This window comes from Equus quagga, chromosome 9 (assembly GCF_021613505.1).
Source record: "Equus quagga isolate Etosha38 chromosome 9, UCLA_HA_Equagga_1.0, whole genome shotgun sequence".
In the NCBI taxonomy this organism is placed as follows: domain Eukaryota; kingdom Metazoa; phylum Chordata; class Mammalia; order Perissodactyla; family Equidae; genus Equus; species Equus quagga.
Window position 1 is genome coordinate 21,623,000 of NC_060275.1, and position 15,067 is coordinate 21,638,066.

The following is a 15,067-nucleotide window of genomic DNA, read 5'->3' on the forward strand; positions in this document are numbered from 1 at the left end:
GTTGAGACCATCTGGACTGTATACACTACTGAACCCAATTAAGGCCTGTGTATAAACTTTTAAGATTCTGGCAGGTGGGTGTGGAGGTCTACTCATCTTGTGACCACCCAAGTGGTAAGTTCGTTTGCTTAGTAAAACTGCACCTACCAATCCTGGAGTGGTCTGTCTATGTCTCTCCTTGCCCTCTGTAAATGGCGCTCAGTTTCAGATTTTACCTGGGGAACTCCCGAGCTTGCAAACCAAGAAAAGGTAAATGGGACTATATCAAAATTAAGACCTATTGCTCTTAGTAAAGAAACCTAAGAAAATGAAAAGGCAAACAAAGCTAAACGTACTCTTACCATATGATGCCGCAATTCATTTGGTATTTACTCAAATGAATTGAAAACTTATGTCCACACAAAACCTGCACACAGGTGTTTATAGCAGCTTTAATCATAATTGCCCAAACTTGGAAGCAATCAAGATGTCCTTCAGCAGGTGAATGGATAAAAAAATCTGTATTACATCTAGAGAATAGAATATTATTCAGCACCAAAAAAATGAGCTATGGGATCATGAAAGACATGGAGGAACCCTAACTGCATATTACTATGTAAAAAGAGCCAATCTGAAGAGGCTACATACTGTATGATTCCAACTATATGACATTCTGGAAAAGGCAAAACCGTGAAGACAGCAAAAAGATCAGTGGTTGCCAGGGGTTGGAGGTGGGGAGGGATAAAGAGGCAGAGCACAGAGGATTTTTAATGCAATGAAAATACTCTGTATGAGACCATAATGGTGGATACATGTCATTATACATTTGTCCAAACCCATAGAATGTACAACACCAAGAGTGAACCCTAAGATAAGCTATTGACTTTGAGTGATTATGATGTATCAATGTAGGTTCATTGGTTGTAACAAATGTGCTACTTTGGTGTGGGATGTTGATAATGGGGGAGGCTATGCATGTGTAGGGGCAGGGGCTATGTATATGGGACATCTCTGTATCTCCCTCTCAATTTTGGTGTAAACTTAAAAAACAGTAAAGTGTTAAAAAGAGAGACGCCGTAGAACCAGGGAACATATTTGCAATACGTATATCTTACAAAGGATTTGTATCCAAAATGTATAGCGAACTCTATGACAAGTAACTCACTACAAAAGTGGGCAAAAGATCCGAATGGGTTACTTCTCAATAGAAGATTAGTGAACGTGTAATATGCCCATGTAAAGATGCTCAACACCTTTTGTCAATCAGAGAAATGTGAATTAAAATCAGTGAGATCCCACTACACACCCACTAGAAGGGCTAAAAAAAATTAACAATATCAGGTGCCGGTGAGAATGTGGAGAAACTAGAACTCCCATACGTTTCAGCTGGGGAAAGTAAAATTCAACAAACACTTTGGAAAACTATGAGGCAAAACTATTCTTACAATGCTAAACGTACACTTACCATATAGTTCATCACTTCTGCTCTTAGATACTCACCAAGAGAAATGAAAACATATTGACTTGAAAATCAAGGTTCATAGCAGCTTTAGTTATAGTCCCCCCCCCAAAAGAAACTACCTAAATGTCCACCAATAGGAGAATAGATAAACAAATTGTAGTATGTCCGTAAGGTGGAATACTACTCAGAAATCTTTTTTAAAAAGTTTTGAACTAGTGATACACGTAAGAACATGAGTGACTCTCAGAAACATTACACTGAGTGAAATAAGCCATATACCAGAGCACATGCTGTATGATTCCATTAATATGTAATTCTAGAAAAAGCGAATGAGTCTATAGCGACTAATAGCATATTGGAGGCAGTCTAAGGCCAGGGTTCACACAAAGGGACATCAAGGGACTTCGGGGTGATGATAATACTCTCTATCTTGATTGTGCCCATGGTTATACAGGAGTACACATTTTTCAAGACACATTGAGTTTCACACGTAAAATAGGCGCTGTTGTTTTATGTAAAGTACACCACAACAAAGTAGTTGAAAGAAAAATGTTCTTGTCCAGATCAATTTCTTCCCATAACTAGCCAAAGATGCAGATTAAACCTTAAAAATCTTATGAATGTGTTTATGTTCTCAAAACAGGCTTAAGGTAGAGATACATTATGTAAAATTCTGCTTACAGTGTCTGGGATATGGTTGGTAATCAACATGATTAATTTCATTCTTTTCTTTCCAGTTGTGCTTATGTGGAAAATATAAGTAACGTTTTCAAAGGCAGGCAGCTATGAAATACTGAGAAATATACACAGAAGGACAAGATCATAAGTCAACGTTTAGTCCTCTAAGAACAATTAAAGGAGTCTAGGATTATACGGAAGCTCTTCCCTCTTTTGTGGTTTATAATATGACCTGGGTTTTAGAATACCATTACTGTTTACCATCTGAATTTTGGTATCTCTCACTTTTTATTGGACTCATTTAGCATTTGTCATGCATTTCCTATTTCAGTCATTAACATTTTTGAGCACACATTCATATTTTCAACTTTGTCACAAATTCCTAGAAGGCAAGAACCAAGTCTAATACTGTTTTTTTTAGTGGCTGATTTGTACAGAGAAGGCGTTCAATAAAAGTTGAACATGTTGATGATATTTTCATCTTTGAAACTTCTTGCCTCATCAATATTATTTAGTCAAATAACTTAGATATTATTAATTTACTTCCATACAAAATGAAAAAAATTATTTAAGAGATTTGGCCAGGTAACTAAGGGCTTTTTCTTTCTCTTGATACATTCATAAATCGAGGATCATTCATTTATTCAATTCCTGAGTTTCTCAACAAACGTGTATTAAATATCTATCTTTGCCAAGCACTACATTAAGCGCTGAAAATACAGAGATTATTATGTCCTAACATTTTAGAAAGGATGTCAAATATAGCAACAAATTTATCACGGTGGGATAAATACATTATGAGAAGTGTATGGAAAGATAGAAAGACGATGCCAAGATAATGTTCCAGAAAAAGCTCAAAAATAAAATTTTGATACATCTATTCATTAGCTAACCTAAAATTCTGCAATCAAATTTAATGTGGTTTGAATATTTGAATGTAGATAATCCATAATTGATGCTATAAAAGTTGAGTTATTTGGGCATTAAAATTGTGGTTATTTTCCCAGGCAAGGAGAGTAATCCTCTTTCTCTGATTATTTAGGCACTTGCAGTTAGGCCTAAAGTCAATAAACTCATCCAAGGCTTGACTCTTATTTACAAGAAGAAACTTTTTCTGAGTAAGACAGTCCAGAGTCAATGATAAACCAATAAATTATGCCATGCTTTGAAGCTGACCTCTTCCGTTTTGTACCTTAGTGGAAGGTCAAGGTGACTATATGGGCAGCTTTCTTCCACAGAGGGAAACATTTTCGGCAATTTTGAATAAGAAATTGATCACTAGGATTATCTCTACTTATGTATTTCCTTGATTGCAATTTGATATAAGAAAGTAATCTGTGCCAATCTGCTCTTCCTTTTTGCCAGAAAAAGGAAATAGCAACATTAAAAGACACTTCTTTCAGGTCATTAAAGCTTTGTTCAATCAAAAACTTAGATGCTTATGCCACCGTCTCCTACATGACATTTCCTTTCTGAAATTTCCCGTCCTACTCCTTCTACAGCACTCCCGCACCTGGAAAATCCTCCTTATCCTCTAGATCCTAATTTAAATGTCACTTTCTTGGCGATGCCTTTCTTGACTCCAACCCCCAAATTATACACCCAGCTCCCATCCCAACAGACTAAGAAAATGTTCCTCTCATAGGTTCTCATAGTACTTCTTCATAAAACTTATAGCTTTTGTAATTAATTATTTATTTTCTGTCTCCCTTACCAGTCTGCACACTCCATTTTATAATATTACCAAAATACATCATGCATCACTTGGTTTACTCAGATAACTATCCCGTTTTGGCATGAGGAGAATAACGTCTAACTAAATAGCAGGTATTTACTATCTAATTTTACTTGTAGATGGTTGTAAATTCTATCACAATTAAAACTGTCAGAAAAATTCTCTGGAACTTGGAAATAAGGCAAAAAGATGGACAAAAGTTCCTTTTAATATCATACAGGTTCAATGACCACCTGAGGCTCACCTAGGTAGTCATAACACTGTCCACAAGAACTTTCTGTAAAGATGGAAATGTTGCTTAATATGGTAGCCACTAGGCCAGTGTAGCCACTGAGCATGTGAAAAGTCCATACTGTGACTGAGGGACTAAATTTTCTACTACGTTTAATTTTAATTAAATTTAAATTTAATTAGCTACATTTAAGTACCTAGTGGCTACTTTATTGAACAACTGAAGTTCAGAAGAATGTACTACTTCGTTTGTCTCACTTTTTCCTATTTAAAGGTCCTAGACTTAGTAAAATTACTTGTTAATTTGTAGAATTTTATACATTAAGTATGCAAATAATTTTTGCCTAGTGGAACAAATAAGTCCAAAAATTTATGGTCTGTTGGATATTAGCAAATTTTAAAATCTGACTCAATAATTTTATCCTAATGTGTCTTAGTTAAATTGCCTATATATACATAATTTCTCATATTTTCTCTGCAGCAATCATAACATCTGGTCCCCTCATTAATTAATAAGTTACACAAATTGTTTACATATGTTCATTTTATATTTGCCAGAGAGTCATAATTTAAAAATTAGCTTTGCAGGTCACCCCCAGTAGCCCCTAAAATTAACTCACAAAATTATTTTTGAGATTTCAGAGACAGCACCTGAGAAATCACAAAGATTTATTATTTTACTTCATAAAAGGTAAAAAAAATGCTAGAAATAATTAGGTTTGTTTGGTGGCTTCATAGTTACTAATTAGTTCAATCCTATTGTAAGTGCCGCACAAAAAGAATTGCAAAATCAGGAGAGGCGCAGACTTCCTTTGGCTAATTTGCCTAAGTAAGATATAATTAATATGAATATTTCAGAAATTAGATGCTTTTTTGGGAAGGCTCTGGAGAATCTTCAGTGCCTTCCACAATATGCTCTCCCCTCAGGGAAAACATTGGTCAATCCATTATGGCTGACGACCCATTAGACAAGTCTACTCTCCTCAACTCTGACACCATTGGTTATGGTCAAAGATCACCCACAGTCAGTCAGTCTCATCATCCCATAGCTCTCTCTTTCTTGATGCCTCTCTGAAGGCTCTGCTGTAAACTCTAGGCTAGAATTGGTGTCTTCAACAAAGGACTGTCCCGAAGTCTCATAAAAAGTACGGTACCACGTACTTGTCAAAGCATAGACTCTTGGATATAGGCTTCTAAACTCACATGGCTTAGACAACTTTCAGGCTGTACCAATGGAACGAATGAGAATTTGCTGGACTCTTTTAGTCCAGAAGCAGACATAATACATGAAAGCAGACTGCTGGCCCCGGATCCAAGGCAACAAAGATTAATCACCAGGACTAAATGAGCTCATGAGGAAAATGCAATTGTGGTCATTTATCTGGAATATGGTTAGCATTCTTTTAACTTTCTATTTTTAAGTAAATATATAAGGAAACCCTTTCTCTTTCTTTTTAAGCTATCTCTAATCCTAACCTTAGAAGATGATGCTTTTGTAAACTGAAATTAAATGTTCTAAATGGTATTTAAGCGTCATTCACCCGCTTGGAATTTACTGAATCTCTTTACTTTCCATGGCAATAGGTTATTTGCATAGATCAATATGAATCTGTTCCCATATTTAACAGGACATAACTGCACTAATCAATGTTGCAACCAAGTCTATGCTTGGGGTGTCATATTTGAGAAGCATTCTTATTTAATCAAGTATGACAGTTCATCCTTAAGGAATATATGCAGAGTGGATGCCCACAGAGCCTTTCTAGGAAGCTGTTCTAGTGTCTGCTTTCAAAGTCCCAGACAGAGAGGCAGTAAAGACGTCATTTCCAGCAGGCTAGGGACCTAAGCAAATTTGAGGGAGCTCTAGAAGAGCCGATTTCTCCTAGATGTATGGGTACTGCAGGTGAAATCTAATGGAGAGAGTGTTTTGGAGTTGGTTTCCTAGCCTTAGAATAGAAGAGATATTAAAAGAGACATTTAAAAGTCCAATTCAAAATTCCTTACAAAAATTCCCAGACAGAAGTAAATTTTGTGGTGTTACTGATTGCTCAATATTGTAAAGCCCTGGAATTGCAGAGCAAATTCCAGGAGGTCTATATGGTTAACTAACCCTCTTGATGCACCTATGGAAACAATCAAGTCAAACCTGGGCTCTGATAAGGCTTCACATGGGCTGTGTGATGGGCTGAATTTGGCACACGGGCTGAGCTAGCCAACCCCTGATCTAGACCATGGAAACGAGGCAAAAAGATGGGTAGAAAGTACTTTCAATAACATATGGGGACAAAGGCCACCCAAGGACCATCTAAGGGAAAGCCTTTCCTTTTGTAATTGTTTACTCTTGATTAAAAGTCCCGGATTTTTGTGAGGTTACCTGTTAGCTTGTAGACTTTTGTCCTGTAGAAATGCAAATAACTTTTGCCTGATGGAAGAGATAACTTCAAAGATTAACTTGTTTTTTTAAATTCCACAATCTTATCCTAATACCTCTCTTTAAAATTGCCAACTTACCAAGTTTCTTAAATGCTTTTCAAACTGGTCCTTACATGTTACTGATATCTTCCAATAGTTAATGAACTAATGAAAATCTTTTACACATGTCCATTTTATACTTGTCTGAGAGTTACGATTTTACATTTTGAAATTGTACTTTAACAAACTATATCCTGAGTCAAGAGGTCAGGTTGAAAATCATAAGACATGGCTTCTCCTTCCATATCTGGCACGTCATGACCTGACCACTGGGAACTTCAGGATCGTCATCTCTAAGCTGGAGGTGATAGACCAAGATTTCAAAAGTCTCTTCCAAGCTTCACTTTAAATATTCTAAAACTGAAAAGTTTGAGTAGTTTAGTGGAAGCAAAATGTTATTGAAAGAAAGAAACTTTAACATTCTGAAAAGAACTCAAACAGACTTGGAATGTACTGTCTTTTTATCCCAGTTACACTAAAAGGATCCATTCAAAATGACAAAGCACCATTTAAATAATCTCTTTGCCAGGAGCAATTGCTCTTTAATTGAGCCATCTTTTCTGCAGATAGATAACTTTTGACATACACATAGAATGATACAAGATTTATATCTTTCCTAGAGTTTTCTTCTTGTCAAGGCATAATAGAGGGCCATTCTTTATCAGGAGCATGTGCAACGCTCAGATAGTGAGTCTCCCCACCCTTTTCACACTGAGCAAAGTTGCGATAGATCTGAAATGGAACTTTGATCTAGTTTGAATTTAGACAAATGGAAAGCTATTGTACATAACTAAGACTTTTCCAAAGAAGGGTAATGAAATGGTCTGTTAAGGGTCATAAAAGTCCTATAGTATAAGGTTTTTAAAAAATAGTGTATAAAAGAAGTGAAAGGCAAGATAATAATTAAAACAACCTAGATAACAGTATAACACCTACAATATTCATAAAGCAAATGAATCATGTGGGGATTCCATCACTAATGGATTTGCTTGGTATTTATTTTATGCAGTGATTGAAATATTTTCTGTATTAAGAAAATACCGGATATTGTAATATAGACCATCTTAAATCCAGTTATGAGTTAATTCTAACCTTGAAAATGAGGAGTTACCCACAGGGCATGATAGTTATCAGAGTAAGTCCAGTGGAAATTTGGCCTCGGAATCAGAATCATGGATTCATTATAAATCAATAATTTATTTATTTGATCACCAGGAAGATGTAATTGAATGGGAAAATTTCAAAGGTGTTTTGTTCAGAAATCTGGTTGTTCTATCAAAACCTTTACACAGTAACTTCGAGTAAAGGGTGAAAAATGTGTCTTGTTAGAAATAATCCCAATGAGATGCATGAATAAAAGTGAAGTTTTTAATAGGATCAAATGATATTTAATAAATATTTTAAGTCCAGACACTATTTTCTAGATTTTCAAGCCTGGATTATATTACTTGTTATATTGCATATGTCTAATTTGAATTGCATAAGTTTTGTGATACAGGGAAACTTTTTTATATTATGATTAAATGATATTAATGTGTGATATTGATCTTTGTCATTTGTTGAGACTTGCTTTGTATTTTGTGTTAGTAAATTTCTATGCATAAGAAGAATGTTTACACATGCTGAAAAGAATAACTTTATTAGTTGCAAGTTTAACATATGTCCATTAGATTGAAATTGTAAATTGTATTGTTCAAATTCTCTATCCTTATTAATTTTTTCCCAGGTTCTATAAAGATTTGGTAAAATCTCACTATAATTGTGGATTTGTCAATCTCTCCTTGCTTTATATACTCTGTTTAGACTATTTTAGGTTATGTTATTAGGTGCTCACAGGTTCAGGATGGACATATCTTATTGGTGAATTACACGTTCAATCCTTAACAATCCTTATAAATCCTAATTATGCTTCTGCTTTAAAATGTATTTGCCTACTATGATTATTGCTACTCCAACTTTCATTCAGCAATTATCTGCCTGTTATATATTTACCTATTACACTTATCCCTCATTTAATAATATTAATTTATTACTAAAATCCAATATATTGCAATAAAAACACAAAGACCTAAAGAGACCAAGTTGCATTTCCAAGGACACAGATGAAGTGTGACAGAGCTGCAGATAGATTTAAAAACTAGCAGCACAAGGTCTCATAAACTTGAATTTTACTTCCTGACCTGACCCTCTCCGCTGCTTTTTTCACCCTCGGCAAGGACCTTTGCTCTTTCTTGGTCCAGCACAAGGATAGATTTTAGTCTGAGTTTGCCAGTTTGTCTGCGGCTCCTTCTTTGAATGGTTCCAGCTTCTTCTACAGGATCAGGAACTTGGCCAAATCAAATCTAGACCTCTCAGGGACTTGTGCCCCCAGCATGCCTCGTTTCAATGCCAGCCTTTTATGTGCTTTTATTTTAGTTTAGTTTCCTATGTTGAATTTTGTCTGATAAAGTAGCTTCGATTACATCTAGCTGATAACATCCAGAATTAATGTTTTCCTTTGAAATGACTGGGGGAAAACATTGTTGAACAATTTTGCCACTATACCTAGCTGTATTGTCAAGAACCACAGTAGACAAGTACTTGAAAGTCATCCTGTGGCAATTTTGCACTTAAAATAATGTATATATATGGGGATTAATATATACATATATAACAGGGAAATACATGTGCTTTTTTTGTGAACAGGTATATTTTTTATGGCTGTACATCAATGAGATGACAAAACCACAAAAGTGTAAGTTTCTCCAAGTAAAAATGAACTATCTTCTTCAACAATGAACTCACTTCTTCACCTTGTGAGCCTGAACCCTGTGCTGTGCACTGTGAAGTGCCATGTTCACCTCACTGAACTTCTCAAGAAGTTGTGCTGGATGGGCCAACCCAGTAAGCCCGGTCCTGTCAGGGACTAACCTCTTTGGAGGTGGCGTCTCTGTCCAGCATTCCCTGGGAGGAACAGCACCTTAATTAATCCCCATCAACCATGGTGGTTTCTGAGGAGACCATTGAAAATCCACCATGACTGCATCTAACAAAGCTCCTAATTGAGACTTAGTCTTTGGAAGATTCAGGCACAATGCTCTCTATTTCCGCTGTCTGTGGAAGTGGCTGTCTTTTTCTCCCTCAACTGTGTGACACAGAATCACCAAAAGAATTTAAAGAAAGGGGCACAAGAGTAATAAAATAGGCCAATACTTGTTTATTTGACTAGGTATTTAAAGGGGTGAATTCTGAAAGTTGCAACAACCCTTTTAAGTCATAATGGAAATGAAATTTGCACCAGATATTGCTGGGGATGCTTGACATACGTTATCTCATCTTTCTCAAAACGCTGTAAAGAAAAGCTCATTTTCCTCAAAGTTTTGTAAAGTTTTATCAAAGGGGCTCAAAAGGCTAAATGCTCAAGATTTCCAGGTTTAAGAATGACATTGACTGGATTTAAATTGGCCCAGGTTGCACTAAGTCTGCAATCTTCATTATTATAGCATGCTGCCACTCACTATTTGGCTGCCTCTTCTACTCAGATCCCTGATGGTATGTTACTTTTTCAGAGACTTCTAGATAATCACATCTAAAAAAGCTACCAAGTCAGTCTTTATCATAGCACTCTTTCAATTTTCAAGTTAGTACGTATCAGATATATTCTGGTTTATTTAATTTGTAATAAGCTATAATAACAACAGAATAGCATTTTAATAATAATGTACTTGGTTAATAATATTTAATTATTGTTTATTGCCTATTTCCCTCCATAAAATCATGGAGACCATGAATGGTGGGACATATCTTGCTTACTGCTCTAACTCCCATACTTGGCACACAGTGAAGAATCAATGGATATCTATTAAAGAAAGACAATCCAGAGCTAGCCTTGACGGCCTAGAGATTTAAAGTTTGGCGTGATCTACATCAGCAGCCCAGGTTCGGTTTCCAGGCGCGTAACCACACCACTCATCTGTCAGTGGCCATGCTGAGGTGGCGGCTCACATACAAAGAAGAAAGAGGAAGATTGGCATCAGATGTTAGCTTCGGGCAAATCTTCCTCAAAAAAAAAAAGGACAATACAAAAATATTAAATTTAAATGCTGTGTCCATGAAGTTTTACACTTATTCCAAACTACAATGATTACATTCTATTTGGGGGAATAGGAAAGCTCATTTGCAACTTAAACGTCTATGGAACCATGATTAATATTTATCAACAGTTTCCTTAGAGTTTTTAACTTCCTCCTTTCCAAACTCCAACAAAATACATAACTTACCTTCCTGGTTCACACACTATCACTGATGTGCACATGGTGTGCCACTAATATACTTTGATACCCTTCCCTTTAAAGTCTTTTATTTAACAAGAGAAAATCTTAATTAGATTTCCAAGAAATTCTCAAATTGTACAGAATTCCTATTTATTGTGGCTTGTATATGTGACCAGCAGATTCTTAAAAACTCATGTTAGCATACCAAGGAGGACTATTTGTCATTTCTTTATATTTGTTTCTTTATCATTTCAACTAACACTAAGTGCTTCCCACAGGATTACCGTTAGAAGTGGGCCCTCAGCTGACTTATTGCATTTTTCTGTGCTTCCACTAGGAAACATCTTTTCTAACTCAAAGCATAAGTGCTCATAAAACAAAAATAAAAGTAAACTGAAGAAACACTGACGAGCAAGTTTTGCTAATGTTTCTCTTCTCCCTCTGCATTAGCTCCTTTTGGGTTGTTTCATAGCGTGAAAGCTATCTTTTTCCAGCTCTTCCCTAAATGTCTCACTAAGCACCCCATCCACATGGAATACATTATGACTTTTAGAAAAAACAAAGCACAGCTGAGGGTGAAATCAGTGTAACAGATTTACTACCTGTTCAATCTCTTTTAAATAAAAATATGTATGTTACAATTAATCTTTTAGAAATATCTACCTTACTATTCTCCATTAAATCTAGATACTATTGATGCTCACCTGGACCTCCTGGGCAGCAAGACTTAAGGCCTAAGAGGATTATCCTCAGGGATAAAATCACCAGATAATCACTCCTTTCACACTTTAACAAATTCGTTTTAGCTTTTGCATTTTATTCTTCAGCCTAGGCCCTACTTGTTTGCCAGCAATTCTGGACTTCTGCTGAGCTTTGATCCCATCGTCTCCAGTTCATTAGGTCTAGCCAGCGCACTTATTTTAGGACTTAAATTCAGGAAGAAAGTTCATGTTCTGAGAAGAGTATCAAATTCTGAGTGAGATCTATGTCTCTGGATTTTTTTTCCCCATCATCATTGAATTCAATGAATCTTTAGACTCAACATATAATGAAGTTACTTTAAAATTATTTCTGATGACATGTATAATGAGTATGACAAGAAACTGAAGTTTGTTGTTTTTTGGTTGGGAGCAGGGAAAGATTTTCCCTGAGCTGACATCTGTTGCCAATTTTCCTCTTTCTCTCTTTTTTCTTTTTCCCTCCCCAAAGCCCCAGTGCATAGTTGTATATTCTAGTTGTAAGTCCTTCTAGTTCTTCTATGTGAGCTGCCACCACAGCATGGCTACTGACAGACGAGAGGTGTAGTTCTGCGCCCAGGAACCAAACTTGGGCCACCAAAGTGGAGCATGCTGAACTTTAACCACTAGACCATCAGGGCTGGCTCGTAAAACTAAAGTTTAAGGCTTCGAATCATATGTTGGGTAAAAATTTTCAAAAGGAAGTATTAATTTGAAGAACTGAGTTATCTTTCCAGACTTGGAATAAAGAAAACTTTTTAAAAAAAGGGAGAAAGAAACTTTGTTAACACAAAGTTCACAGAGTTATGTAGTATATTGTTATAGTGACTCAAAAATAAATTTCACAACTTGCTTTTGCTTTTGAAATTATTGAAAGTCTGTGATGACTACTCCCATTCTGCTTTCTGTAACTTCCTCCAGAAGTAAGGCATTATTTCAAAAAAGATTTTTCCCTGCCTAAGAAATACTATATAGCACTGTTAACATGTTATTTTTATATACTTATGGTCATTTGCATCTTAAGGATACTGTAAATTAATTATTACAACATTTGTAATTCTCATTACAATTTAAAAATATAGGTGACATGTTTATATAGTAAATATTCAATCAGAATGTTCAAAATGTAAAGTATAGAAAAATAAAATAACTCAGTCCCTCCCTCCCTTATCCTCTGTTCTTCTCTCTCCTACCAAATAAAAAATTTTAGGAGAACTATAAGTATATTTTCAAAAGTTTGATAATTAAATATTTTGAAATCTCATTTAGGGTATTTCAATATATAAAATGTAATACACTTAAATATATAACTGTTGAACTATTAAGAGTATTGTTAAAATTCTTTAAAAAGTGCTTTTCATTAAAGTTGCATTTTCCACATTGGTACTGTGCTTTGAGTCTTAGTCTGATACTTTCTTTCCAGAAATAAATTTTAATGGCACTGTTCATTTTAAAATTTCCCATGAATTGACCATTAATATGACTCAACATTTTATTCATTTATAAATACTTATACCCATTACATTTTGGTATAACATATCTAAATTTAATTTCTAAGGTAATAATCTAACCTAACAATTTGACAAGGCTTTAAAGTTTTCAAAGAGCTCTTAATGCATGAAATTGGCATCAAGGCCCTGAAAAAGCATCTTTAATTGATTTATAAAATACTTAAAGAGAATTTCCAATTTTCTCTGTAGAGTCGTACTCATTTGGGTTTTCTAATAGAAAACTACTCCCTTATCACACATAACCAGATCCACTGTCGAACAGGAAAAGGAAGCTTAGGTTATTAATTTTTTTAACTGTTTCTGTGTGCAGTCTACTAATTGTAGTATTGAGTACAATATGGTCAGAGAAAAGCAACTAGATTTCTCTTCAATGGCTTTACACTGAGAGGTACAGAACGGTTTAATAGCTTCCTGGCAGCCCACATTTATGATAAGAGTATTTGAATGCAGAAATAAAGAAAGCATAAAAAGACTCCTACACTGCACCACAGCAATGATTAGAAAGGACAATATTTGAGCTTTGAAAACAGAAAGCAGAGAGCAAGCAAGCGAGCAGTCTGCAGCCCTGAGCAAAAATCTCTTTCCCATCAAAACTCTGTTGCAAATCCAGCTTCTCCTCTGGCAAACCCACAGGCTAGAAGAGGGAACCACAGCCACTCCAAAGTGGAGTTTCAGGCCCATCGTTAGTGGTTTCTGTCACCGTCTTGGTGCTTTTCCTTCATGAATGAAATATGCAGATGGCATTTTACATTGGCTCTTTCAGTGAGGAAGAAGAATGTCAAGAGACACAACTCACACAGCCAGCACGTTAGAGATCTGTGACCGATGTACTTACACCTCCAATGCCTCCAGATTTCAGCCTCTGGAAATATTTAGCCCATTTCTTTATGGCACTGTTGCTTCCATCAGCTGTGGAAATTAAAATAAAACAATGTAGTAACCCAACAAGTGCTGGACAGCATTCCAGAGCGTCAGATTAAGTGAATACTAAAGGCACATTGACGGTGTACAAAATCTGAATGATAAAGAGCAAGTAAATACCTTCCAATCCACCAGAAGGGGGAAGGATGCTGAGCTGCCACGGCTGCTGCCGGCTCTCTTGTGTAACAGCAAAGGCGGCTCAGTCCCTCCGACAGGCTGTGAAGCGTGGCTGCCTATCGGCGTCTGGGCGGTCCTAGTGCCTGCTCCAGGTTAGCACACAAGGTAACTCCAAAGAGCCTCCCTATTTCTTGTGCTTCTTCTAGGGGAAGTCACCAAGGGTTTTCAAGGACATCAGCTTGTCAGGCTGGGCAGTGGGGTTTGGGTTTGGGGAAAGTGATTCGTAAACAGGGTCTGCTAATGTGATCCAGACACTGCAGCTAAAACCAAAAGGACTACAGATGACATTGTCCGTTAAATAAATGGCGCTCTTGAAAATGTTAAAGCCAGAGGGCTTTTAGAAAGAAAGCCAATTTGCACATATACTATGTTGACTGCAATCCATTTCTTTGTTTTTTTTCCCCCACATTTAAAATGTAAAGAGAAAAAAGAATAAAGTAGGATATTTAAAAAAGTTTGATATATTGTTTCTTACCATTTGCGAAGTGTTTGTTAAAACCTCCAAAACGCCACGTTTAGCATATTCTATTCAAAAATCTCAAATAAAATAAATGTAAAACCAAACAAAATAGAGACCTCCAGAAGCTTATTCTCTTGAGAAAGGCAAAATGTACAAAACTCCATATAAGCCAGCCTTCATCTTCCTCTGTTCATTTGTCCCACTTTTTTTCTTTGTGGCACCTCTTCCCACACAACATTCCTATTTTTTTAGTTATCGTCTCACTCCCCCACGCAACATAATCTCTCTGAGGGCAGCTGTTCTGTTTACTTTAGTGGAGCAAATTTACTTTGATAACCTGGAAGATTACTCAGCATGTAGTAGGCCCTCACCTCGGTAAACATTTGTAGAAAAAAATGAATTGGACACTAAACTGAGAAATTACATTAAAGAAAACAAGTACAGAAGATAA

At 36.0% G+C, this 15,067-nt stretch overlaps 1 protein-coding gene across 1 annotated transcript in view; it reads right to left on the reverse strand.

Annotated features, from left to right (window-relative positions):
- The window catches only part of RAB27B (RAB27B, member RAS oncogene family), a 161,876-nt gene extending 147,748 nt beyond the window's left edge, over positions 1-14,128 (reverse strand). The window contains exons 1-2 of the mRNA XM_046671548.1: positions 14,100-14,128; positions 13,894-13,967 (exon numbers count right to left, since the gene is read on the reverse strand). The gene's annotated coding sequence lies outside the window, so the exon portion shown is untranslated. The remainder of the gene's footprint in view (positions 1-13,893; positions 13,968-14,099) is intronic.
- Positions 14,129-15,067: the final 939 nt, after the last annotated feature.